The sequence below is a fragment of the Dendrobates tinctorius genome, unplaced genomic scaffold (genome assembly GCF_039654945.1).
Source record: "Dendrobates tinctorius isolate UK_male_01 unplaced genomic scaffold, ASM3965494v1 ptg000145l, whole genome shotgun sequence".
NCBI classification, from domain to species: Eukaryota; Metazoa; Chordata; class Amphibia; order Anura; family Dendrobatidae; genus Dendrobates; species Dendrobates tinctorius.
In genome coordinates, this window is record NW_027361812.1 from 11,886,664 (window position 1) to 11,908,057 (window position 21,394).

At 47.9% G+C, this 21,394-nt stretch overlaps 1 long non-coding RNA gene across 1 annotated transcript in view; it reads right to left on the reverse strand.

The window, feature by feature from the left end:
• LOC141049608 (uncharacterized) overlaps nucleotides 1-21,327 on the reverse strand; it is a 29,575-nt gene extending 8,248 nt beyond the window's left edge. Inside the window, exon 1 of the long non-coding RNA XR_012220396.1 lies at nucleotides 21,210-21,327. This is a non-coding gene — a long non-coding RNA (uncharacterized lncRNA). The remainder of the gene's footprint in view (nucleotides 1-21,209) is intronic.
• Between the last annotated feature and the right edge of the window lie 67 nt (nucleotides 21,328-21,394).

Consider the following 21,394-nt stretch of genomic DNA (forward strand, 5'->3'; position numbering starts at 1 on the left):
GACTCTTTTTTTCTCCTGTAAACTCTATGTTGATGCCTTTGCCCAAAAAGCTCTACTTTTGTCTCATCTGACCAGAGAACATTCTTCCAAAACGTTTTAGGCTTTTTCAGGTAAGTTTTGGCAAACTCCAGCCTGGCTTTTTTATGTCTCGGGGTAAGAAGTGGGGTCTTCCTGGGTCTCCTACCATACAGTCCCTTTTCATTCAGACACCGACGGATAGTACGGGTTGACACTGTTGTACCCTCGGACTGCAGGGCAGCTTGAACTTGTTTGGATGTCAGTCGAGGTTCTTTATCCAACATCTGCACAATCTTGCGTTGAAATCTCTTGTCAATTTTTCTTTTCCGTCCACATCTAGGGAGGTTAGCCACAGTGCCATGGGCTTTAAACTTCTTGATGACACTGCGCACGGTAGACACAGGAACATTCAGGTCTTTTGAGATGGACTTGTAGCCTTGAGATTGCTCATGCTTCCTCACAATTTGGTTTCTCAAGTCCTCAGACACTTCTTTGGTCTTCTTTCTTTTCTCCATGCTCAATGTGGTACACACAAGGACACAGGACAGAGGTTGAGTCAACTTTAATCCATGTCAACTGGCTGCAAGTGTGATTTAGTTATTGCCAACACCTGTTAGGTGCCACAGGTTAGTTACAGGTGCTGTTAATTACACAAACTAGAGAAGCATCACATGATTTTTAGATCAGTGCCAATACTTTTGTCCACCCTCTTTTTTATGTTTGGTGTGGAATTATATCCTATTTGGCTTTAGGACAATATTTTTTGTGTTTTTTCATTTAAGACAAATTAAATGAAGATAATAATAACAAAGAATTTGTGGTTGCAATCATTTTCAGGAAGAAACTGAGTATTATCTGATAGAATTGCAGGGGTGTCAATACTTTTGGCCACAACTGTATCTCTATAGCTCTATCTATCTATCTATCTATCTATCTATCTATCTCTCTATTATCTATCTCTATCTGTCTATTATCTATCTCTGTCTATTATCTATCTATCTCTATATCTAGCTATCTGTTAAGGGTTAGCGGAACGCGCCAAATAATGAAGATGGTAAATGATATATGGTGCGTTCGCAGCCCGGGGTCCACCGTGTAGAGGTGTAAACTGCAGCTAGACAATGACGAATGGGATATGACAGGAGGTAGCCGAACACCGGCGGGTAACCTCTGACCCGGTGCGTGCAAGGACTAGCCGGCGTATAAGCCTGACCTGTTAAACGTCACAGGTCAGGCGGGTCCTATGTCTACCATGGCGGTCGCCACTAACCAGCATAAACTCAGTGCTGGAAAGCGCACCTATCTGCGAATGGCACCGCTCTGGCAGAGGCTGCGGTATCAGCGGTATGTGATGCCTGTACTGACTGACGCCCACAGGCGCTACAGGAAGGAGAGCTGCGTACACTGTGGCGCTAAGCAGTGCAAGTGCTAGGTACTGACTCTAAGACCCTAACTCATGCATATCAAAGGGAGGGAGTCTTAATGAGTCAGTCACCAGTCTCATACATCCATCACCTCTAAACAATATAGAATCACTATCATAGCGCATGGCGGGGCGGCCATGCAAACCTTTTATAGCAGCGTCCTTCCGGGACCTTCCTGATAGTCCAATCCAAGCTGGAGAATGACCTGAACATGTGACCTCCGATCTCAATGAGAGATCGTCCCACGGGCATGCTCAGTGGACCAAAAGGAGGACTTAGTCCCTGGAGTTGTTCGCTGCTGGCCAGCATGCGTTGCTATAGCTGGACCAGAGGTGGCAGCAGCAACCAAACCCACAATGCTGGTGTGTGCAGAGCAGGCTCCACTGTGGCCGGAGAGGAATGGGAGACCGCCGAAGACAAGGCTCGGGATTCCTGCTGTGCAGCGACAGGATCCCAACACCTAATTCTATCTATTGTTCTATAGCTATCTATCCATATATCGGTCTATATATAGCATTTTATATATGAGGGGGTGGCAGCATTATACCCTATGATGGGGGCAGCATTATACCCTATGAGGGGGGCAGCGTTATACCCTATGAAGGGGTGCTTTATATTCTATGGAGGGCTACATTATATTCTATGAGGGGGCTATATTCTGTGAGATGGTTGCATTATACTATATGAGGGGGATGCTTTATATTCTATGAGGGAAGCTACTCCTGCTACATAATTAAGACGTGTACTACCTTATATTATACCCGGATATTAGCATGTTTTACCACACAATTGGTGGTCTTGTATTTATTTCTATGTAGCTACATAGTGGGCCCCAAGAATGATTTTCTCTGGTGGGCCCAAGGTGTTCCAGTCCGATGCTGCTGTACACTATACACAGAGCTCATGTGTATAATGTCTCTAGACAGTCACTGTATTACCTGTACACTGACACTATACACTGTATACTATATACAAAACTTCTGTGTAAAATGTCACTGGTGGCCTCTGTATTTCCTGTACACTGACAATATGTACAGAGCTCCTTTGTATAATGGCACTTAGTATTGTGTTATTTCATTAATGATCAGCATTGCAGTATTTGGTCATTTTGTGGTGGTAATATGTGGTCTGGTCATGGTGTGGTAGTATTTGTACCTTGTATGTGGTATTATTCAGTTACTATGTGGTGGTAATATGTGGTCTGGTCATTGTGTGGTGGTATTTGTCCCGTGTATGTGGTATTATTATTCGGTTATTATGTAGTGGCAATATGTGATCTGGCCATGGCAACGGATGTGTCACTTCCGGCCGCAGCAATACAACTTCCGATGCTCACCTGCTTTTAAACCCCTGCATCCCATAACTACATGCCCCCTGACGAAGGTTTGGTATCTGAAACGGGCGTTGAGGTGGACACACAATCATTGTGAGCCCCTGCTTCTTTGGTATCAATTTTCAAGTTTATTACCTAGCATTTTTTGTGACAATGGCATCACCACTGGCTACATTGTTTGGGCCACTACTTTAGGGCCATTATTTCAAATTTACTTTTCCTTTGGTGACCATTGCTTATGCTTACGCCTATAGGAATTATCTGACATCATTCCATTTGGTTCTTACTATAGGGTTACCTCATATGTTTTTAACTTTGCTACATACATTTGGGGTCAAAAGTTTATATGCCCTGGCAGAATTTTTGCTTTCTTGGCCTTTTTTCAGAGAATGTGAATGATAACACCAAAACTTTTTCTCCACTCATGGTTAGTGGTTGGGTGAAGCCATTTTTTGTCAAACTACTGTGTTTTCTCTTTTTAAATCATAATGACAACCCTGTCAGGAACACCGCATTGCACTTGCTCACTAAACCAGTGCGCGTGTCCTGCGTACAAAAACAGTGCTCAAAGATACCTGTGGAGCAGGGCAGCAGCAGTGGCGATGCGTGCTTCAGACTATCAGGACCTGAAGCACGTGACTGCTGGGGGCGTGACCTAAGCTCCACAGAGCTAGGAGCTGCAGGGAAACTCCTAAAAAGGTAACTACGGGACAAGTTACCAAGTGGCATAGACAGGGACGAAAACCAGATCAAGCCGGGTCAAAGCACGAGAAAGCAGTACAATACCAAAGGGTTAGACAGAGCAAATAGTCAGGACGTAGCAATAGATCTGAAAACCAGAACGGGCAATGGACGGTACAATAGGGACAAACTGTAACGGAGTAACAATAGCCAAGCCAGGAGGTCAGAACCGGAGAAGACAATAATACCAAAGCGTGAGACAGAGAAATGATTGAGGGGACAGAACGGGTCATACACAGGAATCAAACAAGCAATGCAGTATCCACGCACACCAGGGGGGTCAGACACACAGCCAGAATAACAGTATAGCTGACAGGGAATCCTAGTCTGGAGTGAGTATAAATACCTCTCCCAGATCCAAAGAGAGGCCGGCAAAAGTTAACCCTGTGAGAACAGGACATTAACCATGTCCTAACCATGACAGTACCCCCCTCTTAATGGGGGGCCACTGGACCCCCAGGTTTCTCAGGGTATCTGGCATGAAAAGCCCGCACTAGTCGATCAGCGTGCACCGAACTGGCCGGAACCCATGACCGATCCTCAACGGAATATCCCTTCCAATGAATAAGGTACTGAAGTCTCCGGCACACCCACCGTGAATCAATGATGCGCCCCACCTCATACTCCAGTTGACCCTCTACCAACACTGGTGGAGCCACAGATGAGGGATCTTCTCTAACTGTCCCCACAGGTTTTAATAGGGACATGTGGAAGACGTTAGATATTTTGAAGGATGTGGGCAACTGTAATCTGTATGCCACCGGGTTGATCACCTCTACCATCTTGTATGGGCCAATAAATTTTGGGCCCAACTTCATAGAGGGTATTTTAAGTTTGATGTTACGGGTGGACAACCAGACTTTTTCCCCCACTGTTAACACAGGACCCAACCCCATCCTCCTGTCCGCAAAATGTTTGTACTTCTTCTGGGCTTTGGAGATGTTCCCCAGCACCTCCCTCCAGAGGGTTTTTAACGGTTGTACCATCCCCTCGGCACCAGGGCAATCCGAATCCATACGGGAAAATTCCCCAAACTGCGGAACAAACCCATAATTGACCTGAAAGGGAGACTTTCCGGTAGACTGATTAATACGGCAGTTGAATGCAAATTCTGCCATGGGCAATACCTCACACCAGTCTTCCTGTCTGGAGGAAGCCAGGCATCTCAGAATCTGCTCCAACGACTGGTTGGTGCGTTCAGTCTGTCCATTGGGTGATAGGCAGAGGAGAATGACAACGTGACCCCCAACTTCATACAAAACGCTCTCCAAAACCTGGCCACAAATTGCACACCCCTGTCCGACACCACGTTCACGGGCACTCCAGGCAATCGTACAATGTGCTATATAAACAAGCGGGCCAAGGTTTCAGCAGATGGTAACGCAGGTAATGGTACAAAGTGGGCTTGCTTAGAAAATCTATCAACCACTACCCATACCACTGAGTTGCCCTTGGAAGATGGAAGATTAGTGATAAAGTCCATGGACAGGTGTATCCATGGTTTATCCGGAATTGGCAAAGGCACCAATTTCCCGTCCGGCCAGACCTGAGAGCTTTTAGAGCGCACTCACACCCCACAAGTATTTTCAAACCTTTTTATATCAGTACCCATAGAGGGCCACCAAAAACCCCTAGCTACTTCCCCCTGGGAAGCTGCAATACCAGGGTGTGCACTTAACACAGAATCATGAAATTCTTGAAGGAGTGTAAGACGGAATTGTTCGGGTACAAACAATTTACCTGGGGGTTTATTCCTGGGAGCTTGTGCTTGTGCTTCCAGAATCTCTCTCTGTAACTCAGAGGAGATTTTGGCTACAACCACTCCCGGTTGAAGAATGGAGGAAGGAGGTTCTGGAGGGGACACAGAATCAAAACTTCGGGACAAGGCATCCGCCTTTACATTTTTAGACCCTGGTCGAAACGTGATGGTAAAATGAAATCGAGAAAAAAAAAAGTGCCCACCGAGCCTGTCTGGGGGTCAGTCTCTTAGCAGACTCGATATAGGCCAGGTTTTCATGATCAGTGATGACCGTAATGGGATGAGCGGCCCCCTACAAAAAATGCCTCCATTCTTCGAAGGCCAATTTAAACGCTAACAATTTTCTGTTACCGACATAATAGTTTCTCTCGGCCGAAGAGAACTTCTTAGAGAAATGGCACAGGGTTTGAGGTTAGTCAGGGTAGAGGAGCCCTGTGACAATACTGCCCCCACCCCCACCTCTGAAGCGTCGACCTCGACAATAAAAGGTCTTGACGAATCGGGCTGTACCAACACAGGGGCTGTGGTAAAACACTTCTTTAATGGAAAGAATTTTTTTTGCGGCCACGGACCAATTTTTTTACAACTGCCCCTTTAAGAGTGAGGTCCGTCAAGGGTTTGACCACCTGCGAGAACCCTTTAATGAACTTCCTATAATAATTAGCGAAGCCCAGAAATCGCTGCAACCCCTTCAGGTCATGAGGCTGCACCCAATCGGTAATGGCCTGAACCGTCCCTGGATCCATGCGGAATCCCTCCCCGGATACAATTACACCCAGAAAAGACAGTTCTTGCATAAAAAATGAGCACTTCTCCAGCTTAGCATACAAATGGTTCTCCCTGTGTCTCATAAGAACCGTACGTAAATGGTGTAAGTGTGACTGACTGTCCTCAGAGTATATCAAGTTGTCATCCAAGTAGATGACTACATAACGCCCAATCAAGTCAGAAAAAACAACATTAATGAAGTTCTGAAAAACAGCAGGAGCGTTAGTGAGGCCGAAGGACATAACCAGGTTTTCAAACAGCCCCTCAGTTGTCAGGATTGCTGTTTTCCATTCGTCCCCCTCTCGGATCCTTATAAGGTTATAAGCCCCTCGTAGATTGAGCTTAGAAAACCATTTGGCCCCCGTGCGTTGGTTGCATAGATCAGGAATCAACGGGAGAGGGTACGTGTTCTTAACAGTAATTTTGTTCAGTTCACGAAAGTCGAGGCACGGCTGCAACCCACCATCTTTTTTCTTTACAAAGAAAATCCCCTCTGCCACGGGTGAGACCGAGGGCCGAATATGCCCCTTGCGAAGGCTCTCTTTGATGTACTCTTTCATAGCTTGGCGCTCAGGCCCGGACAAATTAAACAAACGAGCCTTGGGTAATTTGGCTCCAGGTACTAAATCGATAGCACAATCAAATGGTCTATGTGGTGGGAGCGCCTCAGCCTCGCTTTCGGAAAACATGTCTTCAAAGTCTCTCAGGTACTCCGGAATACCCTCCAGACCGACAGACGACACAGATCTTATCGGATTGACAAAAGGAATCGGGTTACAGCACAGACCATTATCATTACATCCCCATTGGATGATCTCCTTCACCCAATCAATGAGAGGATTGTGGCGTTGCAACCAGGGCATCCCCAATACCAGTCCTGCAGGCAGATTATTCATAAGGAAACAACTTAACTTTTCCACATGAGTGGAACCCATTTTCATAGAAAAAACTTCAGACATAAAGCAAATTCCATCCCGGGTAAGAGGGGATGAATCCACAGCCACAATTTTAACAGGGTCTTTTAACCTGACTGTCCCTATCTTATTAAGAGTCACAACTTGGACATCAATCAGATTAATGGAGGAACCACAGTCAACAAAGGCGGTAGTTATAACAGGACCGCCAGCAAGTTCCAATTCAACCTGCAGCGCCATCTTTGTACATGAGAAAAATTGTACCTGGAAGTCTGGACAACCTCCTCGATTGTTGCCCAGACTCAGTCGTTTCTCTGATGATTTCTCTGAAGAAGGGCAGGAGGGGCAATTCCTTTTCCAATGTCCAGAGGCTCCACAGTAAAAGCATAGCAGATTGTCTCTACGGTGCCTTCAATCTTTCGCCTTAACCGAGACTGACCCAACCTCCGTGGGCTCAGATACAGGTGCAGTGTCACACAATTTGGGGTACAAGGGAGACTCTTGCTGCATCATTCCTCTAGCACGGAGTCTCCGGTCCATACGGACCGCCTGCATCATGGCATCCTCCAGGGTATCAGGGGGAGGATGTAATGCCAGAGCGTCCTGCAGACGGTCAGACAGGCCCCTGCGGAACAACCCCCTCAGGGCGGCGTCGTTCCAGGATACTTTGGCTCTCCAACGTCTAAACTCTGAGCAGAACCATTCAGCAGAGTGCCTCCCCTGTGTCACACTCATCACCATATCCTCTGCCAGACGCACTCTATCAGGCTCATCATAAATGTGCCCCAGAGCTTCAAAGAACAAATTCACAGACATACGTTCAGGAGCAGAGGAAGAGAGAGAGAAAGCCCATGCCTGTGGAGCCCCCCGAAGTAGGGAAATGACGACCCCCACCCTCTGGAACTCATCCCCGGAGGAGCGGGGCCTCAGAGAAAAAAAAAGCTTGCATCCTTCCCTGGCAATTTGACCGGCGATTCGGGGGATGCCAATGACATCTCGATCCCCAGCACTAGGAGCCCCTGCAGCGACAGCCCCCTGCACAGTATCCACCAACTGTTGCTGGGTCTGGGCCATCGTGCGCTGTTCCACATTAAGTTTGTGGAACATTTGGGTCAGGTGCTTGACCTGATCAGCCAAAGCTTGTATGGGATCCATGAGGATAACACACTTTTTATTTTTATTTTTTTTCCTTCAGAGGAAAAAAAAAAACTGAAATGGTCAGCTATAATGTCAGGAACACCGTACTGCACTTGCTCACTGAGCCAGTGCGCGTGTCCTGAGTACAAAAACAGTGCTCAAAGATACCTGTGGAGCGGGCAGCAGTGGTGACGATGCGTGCTTCAGACTATCAGGACCTGAAGCACGTGATTGCTGGGGGCGTGACCTAAGCTCCACAGAGCTAGGAGCTGCAGGGAAACTCCTAGAAAGGTAACTACGGGACAAGTTACCAAGGGGCATAGACAGGGACGAAAACCAGATCAAGCCGAGTCAAAGCACGAGAAAGCAGTACAGTACCAAAGGGTTAGACAGAGCGAATAGTCAGGACGTAGCAATAGATCAGAAAACCAGAACGGGCAATGGACGGTATAATAGGGACAAACTGTAACGGAGTAACAATAGCCAAGCCAGGTGGTCCGAACCGGAGAAGACAATAATACCAAAGCGTGAGACAGAGAACTGAGTGAGGGGACAAACCGGGTCATACACGGGAATCAAAAAAGCAATGCAGTATCCACGCACACCAGGGGAGTCAGACACACAGCCAGAATAACAGTATAGCTGAAAGGGAATCCTAGTCTGGAGTGAGTATAAATACCCCTCCCAGATCCAAAGAGAGGCCGGCAAAAGTTAACCCTGTGAGAACAGGACATTAACCATGTCCTAACCATGACAAACGCAAAACATCCAAATGATCCTGATAATAATAATAATAATCTTTATTTATATAGCGCCAACATATTCCGCAGCGCTTTACAGTTTAACAGTTCCAAACATAAGTCATAAGTAACAATGTTAACAATACAATAAAGCAAAATAAGACGACCCTGCTCGTGAGAGCTTACAATCTACAATGAGGTGGGCGAGATACAAAGTACAGGTGTGTATTTACAATGGTGTATTTACAATGATGGTCCAGCCATCTTGAGGGAGTGAGGGATGGATGGAGATAGTGAATGGGCTACACATGCACACTTACACATAGAATGACTGTGATTAGTGAACGTGGTAGACCGCTCTGAACAAATGTGTTTTGAGGGAGCGCCTGAAACTATGCAAATTGTGGATAGTCCTAATTTCTTGGGGTAGAGCATTCCAGAGGATTGGCGCAGTGCGGGAGAAGTCTCGGAGTCGGGAGTGGGAGGTACGGATTAGTGAAGAGGTTAGTTGAAAGTCATTTGCAGAGCGCAGCGGTCGGTTAGGCTAATAGACAGAAATGAGGGAGGAGATGTAGGGGGTGCTGCACTGTGGAGAGCTTTGTGGGTGAGAACAAGTACTTTGAATTGGATCCTATAATGAAGGGGCAGCCAATGTAAGGACTGGCGAAGAGTGGACATATCCGAGTACCGATTAGCCAGATGGACAATCCTGGCCGCTGCATTAAGTATGGATTGGAGAGGGGATAGTCGAGTAACGGGGAGGCCAATAAATAGAGCATTGCAGTAATCCAGGCGGGAGTGGATCAATGCTACAGTGAGGGTTTTTGTTGTTTCCATGGTGAGAAACGGGCGTATTCTAGAGTTGTTCTTTAGGAGTAAGCAGCAAGAGCGGGCAAGAGATTGTATATGGGATGTGAAGGAGAGATTGGTGTCAAACATAACACCCAGACAGCGCGCCTGCTGCCAGTGTGTTATTGTGGTGCCACCCACGGAGAGGGAAATGTCAGATTTAGGGAGGTTAGTAGACGGCAGGAACAGAAGAAGTTCAGTTTTGGAGAGGTTGAGTTTCAGATAGACAGCGGACATGATGTTGGAGACTGCGGACAGACAGTCACTGGCGTTATTACAGCGGGGGTAAGGTCGGGGAATGACGTATATAGTTGTGTGTCATCAGCATAAAGATGGTACTGAAAGCCAAATCTGCTGATGGTCTGTCCAATTGGGGCCATGTAGAGAGAGAAGAGAAGGGGGCCAAGGACTGAGCCCTGCGGTACCCCGACAGCGAGAGGAAGAGGAGATGACGTGGAGCCAGAGAACAAAGCACTGAAGGACGGGTCAGAAAGATAGGAAGAGAACCAGAAGAGAGCACTGTCCTTAATGCCTAATGACTGGAGCCTAGAGAGTAGAAGATGGTGGTCAGCAATGTCGAAAGCTGCAGATAGGTCAAGAAGAATGAGTGATCACCGTTACGTTTTGCTGTCAGGTCATTGGTCACTTTGATGAGTGCAGTTTCTGTCAAATGTAGGGGGCGGAAGCCGGACTGTGAAGGGTCTAGAAGGGAGTGAGTGGAGAGGTATCGGGTAAGGCGGGAGTAAACTAGGCACTCAAAAAGTTTAGAAATGAAGGGGAGATTGGGGACTGGTCTGTAGTTGTTTGTGAAAGATGGGTCGAGAGCGGGTTTCTTTAGTAATGGAGTAACAATGGCGTGTTTGAAGGAGGATGGTAAAATGCCCGAGGAGAGGGAGAGATTAAAGATTGCAGTTAGGTGAGTTGTGACGACTGGAGAGAGACTGGAGGAGACGTGAGGGAATGGGGTCGGTAGTGCATGTGGTCGGACGAGAGGAGTCTGGAGACTTTTGTGATGGGATCAAGTATGGAAAGTGAGCCAGGGCTGTTTTACTCTGTGCTTGGAGGTTCTGAGGGTGAGGGGAGCTACTTGGTCAAGGGTGCTTCTAAGAGTGTCGTTGTAGTGATGAACAGCCAGATCAGGACAGGAAAAAGAGGAGATTGGGGACAGTGATGTGTAGGGAGTCTGAAAGTGTCTGAGGGTTAATGGCTTGTAGATTTCTGACTGTGTGGTAGGTAGGAGTGAGCTGGGGTGGCGAGGATTTGTGAGCGTGAAGGAGAGAATGTTGTGGTCAGAGAGTGGAAGCGGTGAGTTATTTAGGTGGGAGATTGAACAGAGCTGGACAAAGACCAGATCAAGGGTATTACCGTCCTTGTGTGTCTCAGAGGTTGAAAGCTGCGAGAGGCCTAGAGAGGTGGTTAGTGACAGAAGCTGGGATGCAGATGTGGATGTAGGGCTGTTAATGGGGATGTTGAAATCTCCCAGGATGAGTTGGTAATTCTGAGGACATGAAGTGCGGCAGCCAGGCTGAAAAGTGGTCAAGGAAGTGGGTGGGTGAGCCTGGGGGCCGATATATGACCGCTACTCTGAGGGAGAGGGGATGGAAGAGCCTGATGGTGTGGACCTCAAAATAAGGGAATAAGAGTGATGGAACTGGGGGGATGACCTGGAAAGTGCATTGTGGGGACAGGAGTATGCCGACTCCACCACCATGTCTGTTTGTGGGTCTCGAGGAGTGAGAGAATTGTAAGCCACCGTAGGAAATGGCAGCAGGAGAGACAGTGTCAGAATCCTGAATCCAGGTTTCAGTGAGGGCCAGCAGATTAAAAGAGTTGTTCAGAAAGTAGTTGTGTAGGAAAGGAAGCTTGTTACAAGCAGACCGTGGATTCCAGAAGGCACAATTAAAAGATGGAGATGAGGGAGTGCAAGTAATATTAATAAGATTATTATGGTTTCGATATGAAGTAGGGTAGGGGTTGAGGTTGGGGTATGGTGGACCAGGGTTGGGGGAGATGTCACCTGAAATCAGTAGGAATAGGAAGATATAGAGCAAATAGTTATTGGAATTGTAAGTAGTTTTTTTTCTGTGATGTGTTTTGAACTGTGCGCTTGAGATCTCCCCAGAGTGGCTTAATGATATTGAGGTCAGGAGACTGAGATGGCCACTCCAGAACCTTCACTTTGTTCTGCTGTAGCCAATGACAGGTCGACTTGGCCTTGTGTTATGGATCATTGTCATGTTAGAACATCCAAGAAAGTCCCAGGCGCAGCTTCTGGGCTGATGATTGAAAACTTGTCTCCAGTATTTGCTGATAACGTGCTGCATTCATCTTTCCTTAAACTTTGACCAAGTTTCCTTTGCCTTTGTAGCTCACACATCCACCTCCGTGCTTTACAGTAGTAATGGTGTTCCTTTCATCATAGGCCTTGTTGACCTCTCTCCAAATGTAACATTTATGGTTGTGGCCAAAAAGTTCAATTTTGGTCTCATCACTCCAAATTACCTTGTTCCAGAAGTTTTGAGGCTTGTCTCTGTACTGTTTTGCGTATTGTAGGTGAGATACTTTTTGGCATTTGCGCAGTAATGGCTTTCTTCTGGCCACTAGACCATGTAGCTCATTTTTCTTCAAATGCCTCCTTACTGTGCATCTTGAAGCAGCCACACCGCTAGTTTTCAGAGAGTCCTGTACCTCAGCTGATGTTATTGTGTTTTTCTTTGCATCCTGAACAATTTTCCTGGCATTTGTCACAGGTGAGTATGTTACCTTTAGTCGCCATTAAAACCCATTTGTGTCAACTTCTGTGCATGTTACCAGGCCAAAATCACCAGGGTGTGTAAACTTTTGATCAGGGTCATTTGGATGTTTTGGGTTGTCATTGTGATTTAAAAAGAGAAAACACAGTAGTTTGACAATAAATGGCTTCACCCAACCACTATTCATAAGTGGAGAAAAAGTTTTGGTGTTGTCATTCGTAGTCTCTGAAAAAAGGCCCAGAAAACAAAAATTCTGCCGGGTATGTAAACTGTTGAGCACAACTGTATGTCTCATCACTAATATTTTATTACTGTGGTAGAACATGGCTCCTTGCTCTGAGTATCACATGCACACACTTTGTATATGTTTTGTGTATGTTGTTCTTCCATGGTTTCCTATGTCTGTTCTATTACGATGAAAATAACAAAAAATAAATCCCAGTGTGAACTTGGCCTCAAAGACTATAAGTAAGATAGCACAAAATACAAGGCTCTGTTCATAATGGAGGGACTGAGGTTGTGACAGATTTATCCTACAAATAGACCCAAGTGACATAACATGGTCCATCAAGACTTTGGATTGCCAAGAACAGTTCTGGACAATTACCTCAAAATTAACATAAGCCCCCAATGTAGTCTTCTAATACTGGAATGAACAAAGTGGTAATGTTATCCATAGCCCCCAACTGTGCCAGATCCATTGGGGCAGTCCCAGCTTTTCCGTGCTATCCAAGGAAGTCTTTTGCATGTCTTGATGTGATCATTGACAGGTTGCTCATCAGGAGTGTGTGGAGCGGGGTCAGTATAGGTGACAGCAGGGGGACACACTAGTCCCAGTCCAGGTACATTACCTGAGGGAGCATCCCACCTCTCACCAGCTCCCAGCGCAGGGATCACAGTCTGATGACACCAGTGCAGTGGTTAGAACTGGGCACATGTGGCTCCTTCTGCCGCACAGAAGACCCATACCACCATTTGGCAATGCCCAGGGGTGGGGGCATGTCATCCATGTGTAGTACAGGTGTTGTGGGGTTACAGGACCCTTGACCAGGAGGTTATAGAATAATAAGCATCAATCTCCAGTTCTGCAGACACTCATCAACATAATCCCAAGTGCCAGTGGATCTGTGGCGCCCCTGAGGCTTCAGTCGCCACAGAGGTACTGCACCTTCTCCTAAGGTGTAGAGCCCCACCATCTAGGTAAGGTGGGAACTCCTGACCACGCTCCACACCTGCATTCCACACACAGGATAGTTCAGTGGGGCCACCTAACAGCTTTATACTGGGGGTTTAGCAGAGCACCCCTCGTGGAACCCTGCTTCGTAAAACACGAGATGTGCTGGGAGGCGGGTGGAGTAAGATGATATAAAAGAGAGGGAAGGTGTAGGATTTCAGGTCAGTCTGACAGAAGGTCTGTCTGGGGTGAGTCCCAGAGAGAGAGCAGGCTGACAGCAGGTCAGCCTGAGAGGAGCTCAAGGCGGAGGAAGGCAGTCAGTCAAGAGAGGCTGAGGACTGGTCTTAGTGGAACAAGCTCCTCAGGGAAGGAAGAGAAGGAGAAAGAGACGTAGACTGAAGACTACAGATTCCATAAGAGAGATAGAACAGATCGGAACGAAGGAGAATAGAAGGACAGTGGGAAGCAGGTTGAGAAAGAGAGAGAACCCTTCCAGTCCAGAGAGCGCAAAGGCCGGGGCCCGGTCCCCGAGGTTGATTGGAACTTTATGTCCAGCAACAGACATCGGAGGAGTAGTGAGCCACTAATGCCTTGCTCCCATCATAGACTTGGGACACAACAGCAGCTGAATAGAGAGCCGGGACGCAGTGAGGAGTCCCCGAAGCAGGCTACAGCTGTCTGTCATACAAGTAAAGACTAGGAACACCTAGAGAGAGGCATTCCAGGGTAACTAAGTACTGGAGTGCTTCGCACCTAAAGGCGCTTTGGAGGAGTCGTTCAGTAAGGTACATGTTGGCGGAGTGTGGAAGGGAGAATCCTATCCTGCCTGGAGGCTGGCTGGAGCCCTGACCTGGAGAACACGGTACAGAGGCAGGCAGTTGTGTGAACTGCAAACAGTGAGTAAAGCTTTGGAACCGCATACTCTGGTGTCCTCCAGTTATTCCCGCACCGCTACATCTGGGTAACAACATCTTTGCCATTCTGCGCCTCTCCTCATCCATTGCACCTACACTGCCCTGGGACTACAGCTCCACCTGTGGGGAGCTATACCATCTCTGCTGCACCACACCATCAGTCCCAGTGGATCTGTATGCAGCGTTGGCTTACCATCTTACTTGCCAAACACCACGGGTGGCGTCACAAACTATTCATATAAACTTTAACACCATTAACATCACCGCCATTGATATTGGGCGCCCAGGGCCACGGACCGGGACACAGCTGCCGTGAAGCTTTCCCCTCCTGACACCGGCCCGGTACCAAGTACCCCCGCTGCCCTGGGTGTGCGAGGGCGACCCAATTTTGGCGTCACGAACAGGATGACGAGACCCGATGCCATCGGGTTCTGTGTGTCTTGGATTTACAACTTTTGAAAATGTGCAGAAGACCAAATTTAATAGACAGTAAAATGGACATTAGAAATGGCCGCTGGCGCGGAGAAGGGCGTGAAGAGGTGGGAGGTCCTAAGAAAAGACCGCGAAGAGTCTTGGGCCGTCCCTGCCTGAATTACTATGTGACCGATGCATGGCCCACCCCCCGAGGGGTTCGTATACTGGCTTGGTATGGAGGCGCGGGAAGACGCCGCCCACGGAAGGAGGGGCAGAGAAAGCCAGTGGCGAGCAGAAGGGTGGAGCAAGAAGAACGCCAGAACGCCATTTTGGAGAGTGAGGGAAGGAGGCCTGCGGAGCGCGGGGAACTGAATCTCCCTGGCGCCATGGCTGAAGGCTCCGACCCGATCTCAAGAATGAATCCCCAGCAGCTGGAGGACGAGATTATCCAGCTGACATGCCGCCTGCGACTGAGGCGAGAAGCGCTATGGACATTAAACCTGCAGCGCTCCCAGGAGGGGCCTACACCTGCGGTACCCGTGACACCGGTACCCGCCGCTGCACCGCATCTTTTCCTGGCGGAGCTTGGAGCCGCTGCCATGCCATCAGCAGCGTACTCTGTTCCTTCCTTGCCGCTAATACCGGAGGAGTTGTACATATCCCAGGGAGCTGAAGCGGAGGAAGAGGAGCTCCTGCCCGGACCTGGCGCGGCTGCGCAGGTCCAGCCAGCGACCTCCGCGGAACCGGAGCTGCCATGGGCTCCACTGCCGTCCCCGGTGTCTCACCAGGCAGCATCCGCTGCCACACCACCTGCACCGGAACAGAGGCCGCCCCGTCGGGAACTCCCAGGTATTTACCCCGGCCTTCCTAATGGGTTGATGAGGAGGAGGGCCATGCTGGTGGGGGTACGGATGGAGCCGGCATGCCCGATCCGACATCTACAGGTCAGAGGGGGATCTGGATCATTTTGGGATGGTGATCTCGGGATCCCTTTACTGCCAAATCCCCAGGCAGTTGCTCATCAGCACCAACACACTGCAGAAGCCTTAGGAGCTAGACTTCGTACCAGACAAGACCCCATAGTAAGGAACCAGAATCAAGATGAGAACAGTTCCAGTTCAGCTTCCAGAACCCCAGGAGGGGACCACAATTGAAAATTTACATTTACTAAATCTCGTTACCCAGGAGGGTTTGTTTGCACCAGTTGTGCCTTGTTTGCTATCATGTTTTTCCGGTAGCACTTTTGTTGCCTGCTTTTGATTGGCGGTGTTTTTCTACAAATGGAACTGTGTAGATCATGAACGCTGTGTGATCCGAAACGTTCTTGTAAATAGTTTTCACCCCTTTGGGTGCTCACTCTTGGTTTTACATATAAAGACTCTTTGCGAAGATAATGTTTTTGCATGGACACTTTTCGAAGAATGATGTCTACCTCAAGGGACACTGCAAGAAATCCCGGCTGGGAGCTGTTAGGAATCTGAGTTCTGCCATACCTACAGTTGTGGCCAAAAGTATTGACACCCCTGCAATTCTGTCAGATAATACTCAGTTTCTTTCTGAAAATGATTGCAAACACAAATTCTTTGGTATTATTATCGTCATTTAATTTGTCTTAAATGAAAAAACACAAAAAGAATTGTCCTAAAGCCAAATTGGATATAATTCCACACCAAACATAAAAAAGAGGGTGGACAAAAGTATTGGCACTGTTCAAAAAATCATGTGATGCTTCTCTAATTTGTGTAATTAACAGCACCTGTAACTTACCTGTGGCACCTAACAGGTGTTGGAAATAACTAAATCACACTTGCAGCCAGTTGACATAGATTAAAGTTGACTCAACCTCTGTCCTGTGTCCTTGTGTGTACCACATTGAGCATGGAGAAAAGAAAGAAGACCAAAGAACTGTCTGAGGACTTGAGAAACCAAATTGTGAGGAAGTATGAGCAATCTCAAGGCTACAAGTCCATCTCCAAAGACCTGAATGTTCCTGTGTCTACCGTGCGCAATGTCATCAAGAAGTTTAAAGCCCATGGCACTGTGGCTAACCTCCCTAGATGTGGACGGAAAAGAAAAATTGACAAGAGATTTCAACGCAAGATTGTGCGGATGTTGGATAAAGAACCTTGACTAACATCCAAACAAGTTCAAGCTGCCCTGCAGTCTGAGGGTACAACAGTGTCAACCCGTACTATCCGTCGGCATCTGAATGAAAAGGGACTGTATGGTAGGAGACCCAGGAAGACCCCACTTCTTACCCCGAGGCATAAAAAAGCCAGGCTGGAGTTTGCCAAAACTTACCTGAAAAAGCCTAAAATGTTTTGGAAGAATGTTCTCTGGTCAAATGAGACAAAAGTAGAGCTTTTTGGGCAAATGCATCAACATAGAGTTTACAGGAGAAAAAAAGAGGCATTCAAAGAAAAGAACACGGTCCCTACAGTCAAACATGGCGGAGGTTCCCTGATGTTTTGGGGTTGCTTTGCTGCCTCTGGCACTGGACTGCTTGACCGTGTGCATGGCATTATGAAGTCAGAAGACTACCAACAAATTTTGCAGCATAATGTAGGGCCCAGTGTGAGAAAGCTGGGTCTCCCTCAGAGGTCATGGGTCTTCCAGCAGAACAATGACCCAAAACACACTTCAAAAAGCACTAAAAAATGGTTTGAGAGAAAGCACTGGAGACTTCTAAGGTGGCCAGCAATGAGTCCAGACCTGAATCCCATAGAACACCTGTGGAGAGATCTAAAAATGGCAGTTTGGAGAGGGCACCCTTCAAATATCAGGGACCTGGAGCAGTTTGCCAAAGAAGAATGGTCTAACATTCCAGCAGAGCATTGTAAGAAACTCATTGATGGCTACCGGAAGCGGTTGGTCGCAGTTATTTTGGCTAAAGGTTGTGCAATCAAGTATTAGGCTGAGAGTGCCAATACTTTTGTCTGGCCCATTTTTGGAGTTTTGTGTGAAATGATCAATGTTTTGCTTTTTGCTTCATTCTCTTTTGTGTTTTTTCATTTAAGACAAATTAAATGAAGATAATAATACCAAAGAATTTGTGTTTGCAATCATTTTCCGGAAGAAACTGAGTTTTATCTGACAGACTTGCAGGGGTGTCAATACTTTTGGCCACAACTGTATGCAGAAACCCAGGTCCTCACATTTATCTCCAGAGGCTAAGTCCTTTGTGCCAGCTACTGAGCATGCTCACAGGACGAGCTCCTATTGGAGTTCGGGAGTCAGGTGCTCAGGTCCTGCTCTGAATCCTATTGGCTCCTATTGGAGTTCTGGAGATTTCCGGCAGGTCCCGTACGCTATAAAAAGCGCGCATGACTGTTCCGCCATGCGCTAGTATAGTCATACTTGCTGTATGTTTGTTGATGGATGCATGGACTGGTGAATGACTCATTTGAAACCCCCATTCCTTGGTTATTACGAATGTGTGAGAGTTTGAGTTAGAGCCAGTACTAGCGCCAGTGCGCCATTGCTCCAGTGCTCAGCAGCTAGCGTCAGCTTGTGCCTGCTTGACAGCAGCGTTTCTACAGCGGCTTAGTTAACGCCGCGCTGCAGTAGCAGCTCTAGGTGCGTTCACACTTGCAACACCCTATTTCCCAGACGTACACGGTAGGTCTAGACGGAGTTGGTGCCGTCAGCTAGGGCTGCTCCTGTGACCAGATACCGCGTCTGTGTCGCTGAGCTCCTGTGACATTCAAACAGACTCAGCGTTGTTGCACGTGTTTATGCTTGCAGCTCTGTGTGTGCAACAGAGCTTGTGTTATACTTGCAGCTCTGTGTGTGTAACAGAGCTTGTGAATGCTTGCAGCTCTGTGTGTGTAACAGGGTCTGTGTAGGCTTGCAGCTCTGTGTGTGTAACAGAGCTTGCGTACGCTTGCAGCTCTGTGAGTGAAACAGAGCTCGCTGCAGTCTTATCTGTTCATGTGCTCTGTGAGTGCAACAGAGCTTGTCCAGTGCTCTCGGGTGAAGTCTTAACCCTGTGCACTCTACCGCCAGATACCTCTGCCACCACCTAGCAGCGGTCTTACCATCTACCGCACGGTGGACCCCGAGCGGTGAACGCACTTTATTTATAATTTTATTTAGTGCGTTCCACCGCTCCTAACAGGAGCAGTGTTCAGCACCTTACAAGAATTTTGAATGTTTTATGATAACGTATTTGATAATGTTATGCCTTATGAAAAGTAAATGTCTTTTATAGAATATTTGATACAGAGAATTAGAAAAGTTTTGAGATAGAATGTGAGAATTGAATAAAGACTGAAGAATTGAAAGTGACAGGTGACAGGCCAAGCGTAGATGGTCAGTGTCTTGTGTCCAGTAGAAGAAAAAGAGAATAATTGATAGAAAATGTAATAAAGAAAATGTGTTGAGTATAGCACTTTGAATTAAGAATTGCACTTAAGTAAATTTTTGATACTAAGATAGGAAGTTAGTCTGTTTGTAACGTTTAAGAAATGTACCTTCTACATTAGGAAGATTAGATAAGTATTGTTGAACAGCATTTAAATTTTTTGTGTGTTCCTGTATTGTACCTTTTGTTGTCTTACAGCCCGCGGATGTGCTGTGTTTAACGGGGGGTATGTGGCGCCCCTGAGGCTTCAGTCGCCACAGAGGTACTGCACCTTCTCCTAAGGTGTAGTGCCCCACCATCCAGGTAAGGTGGGAACTCCTGACCACACTCCACACCTGCATTCCACACACAGGATAGTTCAGTGGGGCCACCTAACAGCTTTATGCTGGGGGTTTAGCAGAGCACCCCTCGTGGAACCCTGCTTTGTAACACGAGATGTGCTGGGAGGCGAGTGGAGTAAGATGATATAAAAGAGAGGGAAGGTGTAGGATTTCAGGTCAGTCTGACAGAAGGTCAGTCTGGGGTGAGTCCCAGAGAGAGAGCAGGCTAACAGCAGTTCAGCCTGAGAGGAGCTCAAGGCGGAGGAAGGCAGTCAGTCAAGAGAGGCTGAGGACTGGTCTTAGTGGAACGAGCTCCTCAGGGAAGGAAGAGAAGGAGAAAGAGACGTAGACTGAAGACTACAGATTCCATAAGAGATAGAACAGAATGGAACGAAGGAGAATAGAAGGACGGTGGGAAGCAGGTTGAGACAGATAGAGAACCCTTCCAGTCCAGAGAGCACAAAGTCCGGGGCCCGGTCCCCGAGGTTGATTGGAACTTTATGTCCGGCAACAGACACCGGAGGAGTAGTGAGCCGCTAACGTCTTGCTCCCATCATAGACTTGGGACACAACAGCAACTGAATAGAGAGCCGGGACGCAGTGAGGAGTCCCCGAAGCAGGCTACAGCTGTCTGTCATACAAGTAAAGACTAGGAACACCTAGAGAGAGGCATTCCAGGGTAACTAAGTACTGGAGTGCTTCGCACCTAAAGGCGCATTGGAGGAGTCGTTCAGTAAGGTACATGTTGGCGGAGTGTGGAGGGAGAATCCTATCCTGCCTGGAGGTTGGATGGAGCCCTGACCTGGAGAACACGGTATGGAGGCAGGCAGTTGTGTGAACTGCAAACAGTGAGTAAAGCTTTGGAACCGCATACTCTGGTGTCCTCCAGTTATTCCAGCACCACTACACCTGGGTACCAGCATCCATACCATTCTGTGCCTCTCCTCATCCATTGCACCTACACTGCCCTGGGACTACAGCTCCACCTGTGGGGAGCTATACCATCTCTGCTGCACCACACCATCAGTCCCAGCGGATCTGCACGCAGCATTGGCTTACCATCTTACTTGCCAAACACCACAGGTGGCGTCACGAACTATTCATATAAACTTTAACACCATTAACATCACCACCATTGATATTGGGCGCCCAGGACCACGGACCGGGACACAGCTGCAGTGAAGCTTTCCTCTCCTGACACCGGCCCAGTACCGAGTACCCCCGCTGCCCTGGGTGTGCGAGGGCGACCCAGATCCACAAACAAAAATAGGGTTCCACATGGTCTATATAGCGATCTTATAGGTGACGAACATTATTTTTGGAAACTGGATTACTCGCACATCAGCCAGGTGCTGTAGCGGCACTGCGCATGCGCCACCTCCGCCCCATTCATTCCTTACGCTGAGCTCTGCGCGCAGCCCCACATAGTACTGATGGAGTGGGGTCTGCCCGCTGCTCCCTTCTAAGGGCGCAGCCAGGCGGCCATATAACCCGGACGCTGATGGCATCGCAGTGCATGGACTGGCCGGCGGCTCTCCGGATCCCAGCGGTCGGACCCCACCGATCTATCAGTTAATTAGTTCCTAACCTGAGAACAAATCACAAAGTCTTGTCAACAGAAACCCCTGTAAATGTTTGAAGATGTGACGCCATCCCCTTCTCCCAGGCTGATCCTATTCCCATGGCTGCCATTGGCGGCGCCGGAGCCACATTACTGCACAGCTGACTACATGGGTGACAGGGGCGAGACCTGCCAGTCACACGGAGAGCGCA